We start from the raw sequence: 6,000 nt of genomic DNA, 5'->3' as shown, positions 1-6,000 counted from the left end.
AGCTTGTCACGCTGGCCACGTGACCCGGAAGTGTCTGCGGACAGCGCTGGCCCCCGGCCTATAGAGTGAGATGGGCGCACAACCCTAGAGTCTGGCAAGACTGGCCCGTATGGGCAGGGGTACCTTTGCCTTTACCTATAGCCATCCAAAATGGAATGCTTGTCAATAACCGTCTGGATCTCAACCGTTGCAGAAAAATGTATTTGACTTTGACTATGAAAGGTCACTCAATGTTTCCATTGTCATCTTTCCAATGCAGCCTGCTTAACTAAAATGCCAATGTGGAATCCATGACCATCCTTGCTTTAGTTGTTTCTGCTAACACATAAATGGTCTTGGGTCAATAGATCAAAAACAATGTAACTTAAAGCTGATTCCATGGATTACTGTAAATACATGTTTGTACAACGTGCTCAGGAAAATGCCAGGGGGGTTAGATGCTGTGGCAGAAGGTGGGAAATAATTTCCCTGAATAATAGGCAATACCTCAGAGGCTCTTCACCTTCTAACAATTAAATAAATGCAAGAGCAGCAGCCACATTTGAGAAATAATCAAATATTTAAAAGGTTAATGTGAAGAAACTATTTTTATGACGAGCAATTTAAACGTTAAAGGTTGTTCTGTTATGAACACTGTTGGGATTGCAAATAGTTTACTGCATGAAGGTTTTATTCCTAACTGAAGCCAGAGAAATACATTGTGCCGGGGTTCACCTGGCAGTCTGCCAGGAAGCAATTAAACTGATACTCTTGCTAAGGAGACGACTATGTAAACAGTGGGACTTCAGTTATGATAGTTTGTGAAAGGAGCATTTACATGAGTCAGGTTGTGATTGGTCAGCATTCCATTCAAATGTATTGGGTCATAGTTAAAGGCCAATGAGGTTTCAGTATTCCCCTGAAAAAGTGGTGATTGGTTAAGGGCAAGCTGAGCAATGTTGGGGACAGCTGGATACATGGTGGGGGGAATATGAAGAGATTCACTGAATCTCAAGCAGCAAGATTTGAGATCGTCTGAAGGGGAGAGCAGCAGCCACAGTGGGGCGGGGACAACTGCTGACATCCAGAGGGGGGCAGGGAGAGCTAATGGTTTATGGGATAGCAATCTCTTAAAGCTAAAAGCACTGAAAGAAGAAACAGAGGGAGAGAAGAAGATTTTATTAAGAGGGAGAACTGAGGCCAGAGTGTTGGAAGTTGCTGGTTAACCTGAAGAAACAGCTATTCCCTGGCCAGAGACAAGAGTACTAAGAATTGAGGTCTGTGGGGCAGAGAAACCCAACCATGAAGAATACTTCTGTAAATTTCTCTATGATTTAGGAGGGGTGTATATAAAAAAGTTCATTGTCCAATGGTTTAGTACAGAGCTGGGAACTAGAGCAAGTCTCTAAATAACCTCATTTAACCTTTTTAAAACAACAGCAACATCTTTAAGCTATTATCAAGCTATGCATTGTTATAAAACTAATTTGCAAATAACCCTTATTCTGTCAAGTTAAGTAAGCTTTAAGAAATTATAATATTTTGGTTTGATTTCCAAAAAAATAAAAAAAAAAAAATAGTCCCCTGGTCCCTTTCTCCAAAGCCTATACTCAGCTGTCATATGCAATAAAAGGATAACAAATGTTTTTTTTAAATAATAATAATAATAATAATAATAATAATAATAATAATAATAATAATAATAATAATGGCAGTAGGAATATAATAGCCCCCAAGGAATGGTCTTCTACTAACTATTGTTTTAGTGGTGCTTTGTCTTTTATTGTTGTACATCACCCTGATTTTATATATATACGGTGGTATAGAACTGCTTAAATAAATAAATAAATAAATAAGGGGTAGGTGAATACAGTGGTACATTTGGAATACAAATGGGGTCTGTTCTGGAGCCCCGTTTGCATCCTGAAGCAAACACAACCCGCGTCTGCAAGTGCGCGAGTTGCGATTTGCAGCTTCTGCACATGCGCGTGACTTCATTTTGAGTGTCTGCGCATGCACGAGTGGAGAAACCCGGATGTAACATGCTCTGTTACTTCCGGGTCGCTGCGGAGCGTAACCTGAAAACGCTCAACCTGAAGCACATTTAACCTGATGTATGACTGTATTCCAGTTTTAATCTCTCTCTCTCTCTCTCTCTCTCTCTCATTTTTCCAGTCTGAAACTCAACTCTCTACATTTTCACATCATTTTACTTTATTTTTTTTAAGTTCTCATTAATATTCCAAAGCATATCCATTTTTCTTTGCAATTTCCCCTTTCAGAATCTCCTATGAGAGAATGAGTACCTGAAGATGTCTGTGTGGCCTGGAATTGTTCACAGCTACCCTAATATGCCTAAGATGGACCAACATTTGCTTGGACCTGAAGGAACATGTTTCATATTCCTAGAGAAGTGCTTCAGTTTCCTTCCTTGAAAAATTCAGGAGTAGGCTAAAGAACATTGCACCAATCTAACCCCATTTATTAAAATGAAAGCATCATTCAGTTGATTCTGAGCATTGAATGGACGACTATAAAAGCTCTATAATAAAACACTAATATTCTTCCATTCATCTTGATTAATGCTTATGTTTACATACCTTTTCTCCATTAAGGTATACTGCAGGATGGGGCGGGGGGAAGCATGCACAGCACATCATTAATCAGGTTGTCATGTAGACAATATCATGACTTAGACAAACATGACTACAAATCAGATTCCTTCATACTTTGGGTTAAAACACAAGAGTGTCATAGATTTGCAGAGATCAGTCAACTTGACGGATGTTGTTATGACCCATAATAATGTTGTCCATTACATGAGCTAAAGAGGCAGTTGCATCATTTATAAAAGGCATGCAATTTGTGTGATGGTAGTACTAATGGTGCACAGTAACTCAAACAAATGAGTAGTGTGATTTAGGGAAACCATCAAGCAACTAATAAATCAGCAATACAACCTTTAATTCAGAAGCCTGATTTGTAAATCAGTCAGCTCAATTTTAAACATGCATGATTTATATAACAATCTGATGATTTATTAAGGTTATTGGTTGCCCTGTTTTGAAAATTAAAATAAAAAAGTTACCAAACACTATAGAAAGATACATAAGACTAAATTTTAGGAAGTGACACTGAAAGTTAAATGTCAATAGTTGCATTCATATATGTAAACAAGGATAGCACAATCTTTGGCTGCAGTTTATTTCTGGGCAGTTCGAATCGGCAGTTCGAATCTGCGTAATGAGGTGAGCTCTCATTGCTCTGTGCCAGCTCCTGCCAACCTAGCAGTTTGAAAGCACACCAGTGCAAGTAGATAAATAGGTACTGCTGCAGTGGGAAAGTAAACAGTGTTTCTGTGCACTCTGACTTCTGTCATGGTGTTCCGTTGCACCAGAAGCAGTTTAGTCATGCTGGCCACATGACCCAGAAAGCTATTTGTGGACAAATGCCAACTCCCTCAGCCTGAAGTAACATGAGCTCCACAATCCATAGTCGCTCTTGACTGGACTTAACAGTCCAGGGGTCCTTTACCTTACCGTATAAAAAAATGAATAAATAAATGGGACAAATGTGTAAGTCACTAGATGCTGTGAGGTCTGTCAGTATAAGTGGCTCACTTTTTAGAAGAATCCGATTAATGTGGAAAGCACAGATGATGTTAAAAGAGCACCACTAGTGGGGAGATGCAATGTCATCTCCACACCAACTTCTACAGTCACATGCCACTGAGCAAAGTTGCCGCAAGCTCTTTTGTGCCTGGCCTGAAGTTTCTATGAATGCTTACAGAAGTTTTTCTTTTATTATTTTTAGATTTTAAAAAATATTGCAAGTGCCTGCAAAGTCAGATAAAAGCTGAATCACATCTATGTGAACCTACAAATGTGCCGTCTACAAATAGATGACACATTTGGTCTATACAGGAGCATGAGCACACAGGCAGGTCATGCACACCCTTGTGTGTGCATTTGTCCATACACAAACACTTCAACCCCCCCCCCCCCCATTTATAGTGATGATTTCCAACCATAGTGGTAGGTGGTACTTCTGCTGTCCTCTGCCCTCAATTACTACTTCCCCATCCTCCATTACTTCCACTATTATTATTTTTAATCAACTGAGCATGTGTGCAAGTATTTCTCTAACTGTGTGAATGCACTGTGGATGCTCTATATATATAGTTATAAGGCCTGGTGTGTTTTACATTTTACTTTCTGTGTAAATTCTGCATTGCTTTAAAAATGCCTGTAGGATTAGATTTTGATCTAATCTACGCCAGCATGAATAAGATATTATTCCATTTCAGAATGGAATGTGTGCTGTGGTGGCATTCTTTTGTAGCATTCCTTGTGTGTCCTCAACACAATATTTTAACTGAGGCTTAGCATATTTTATGATCACATTTGATCCAAATTCCTTTCCATATTTTAATTCCATTGAAAATAACTATAATGTATTTAGTGAAACCAGGGGTTGTGTCTTTAGCATTTCATGCCATCAACAATTCATTAGAAATCCCAACAGAAATCAGACAGCATTCTGTCTTCAAAAAATCTAAAATAATGCATAATATGACCCCCCCCAACTGATTTGCCAAAGTAACACAATGAATAAGGACTTCCGTGGTTTGGCACTAAATGAATGCACTGCTTTGAATGCTATCCAAAAGCTCCCTTGCACATAATTTTTCAGAAAATAAATGAATAAATAAATGGTCCCATAATGTAATCAGATGAGATCAAGAGAAAAGACACCAGCACAAACGAAGATTAAAATTCAGTAGAGCATTAGTCTCTTATTGTCAGGTTTGTGGGTTTGAGCCTCACATGGGCAAAAGCTTCCTGCACTACAGTGGTTTGGACTAGATGACTCTCGTGGTCCCTTCCAACTCTACAATTCTATGATTCTGTATTGAAATGAGGGTCTTCTGTGGCATATAAGGAAGAAAAACCCACAATCAGCCAATTGCTACTTTCACACTCAAGGTAATGTGAACGTTATCATCCCTATTGTAACATTTTATTTGACATTCAGTAATATAACTTAAGGGACGTGGGTGGTGCTGTGGTCTAAACCACAGAGCCTAGGGCTTGGCAATCGGAAGGTCGGTGGTTCAAATCCCTGCGATGGGGTGAGCTGTTGTTTGGTCCTAGCTCCTGCCCACCTAGCAGTTCGAAAGCACATGCAAGTACAGTGGTACCCCGCAAGACGAAAAACCCGCTAGACGAAAGGGTTTTCCGTTTTGGAGGCACTTCGCAAAACGAATTTCCCTATGGGCTTGCTACGCAAGACGAAAGCCCATTGGGAAATCTCCCGGACAGCGGGGAAGCGCGTCTTCGCCACTGTCCTCGGACCTCCTCCTGCTGCCAGGCTTCGGAAGGCTGCTCCGAAGCCTGGCAGGGGGGCGGAGAGGTTTTTTAAAAACCCCGGGACAGCGGGGGACTTCTCCGCTGTCCGGGGCGATTTTAAAATGCTGCCATCCCGGAGGAGCAAAGACTTTCGTCCCCTGCCCGCCTTCAGAAGAGGTCCAGGACCTCTTCTGAAGGTGGGTGGGGGGCAAAAGTCTTTGTCCCCCCTGCCTGCCTTCCCGGGGGGGGGGGGAAGTCTTTGCTCCCCCGGGACGGCAGCATTTTAAAATCACCCCGGACAGCGGAGGACTTCTCCGCTGTCCGGGGCGATTTAAAAGCCCCTGGGAAGGCAGGCAGGGGGGACAAAGACTTTCGCCCCCCGCCCGAAGGCTGGCGGGGGGCAAAAGTCTTTGTCCCCCCTGCCTGCCTTCCCGGGAGAGCGGAGAAATGCAGCGCGTTTCTCCGCTCTCCCGGGAGGGCTTTTAAAGGCAGGCAGGGGGGACAAAGACTTTCGCCCCCCGCCAGCCTTCAGAAGAGGCCCAGGACTCTTCTGAAGGCTGGCGGGGGGCAAAAGTCTTTGTCCCCCCTGCCTGCCTTCCCAGGGGCTTTTAAATCGCCCCGGACAGCGGAGAAGTCCTCCGCTGTCCCGGGGCGATTTTAAAATGCCGCCCGC

Source organism: Podarcis muralis, chromosome 4 (assembly GCF_964188315.1).
Source record: "Podarcis muralis chromosome 4, rPodMur119.hap1.1, whole genome shotgun sequence".
In the NCBI taxonomy this organism is placed as follows: domain Eukaryota; kingdom Metazoa; phylum Chordata; class Lepidosauria; order Squamata; family Lacertidae; genus Podarcis; species Podarcis muralis.
Note: the sequence above shows the minus strand (reverse complement) of the source record.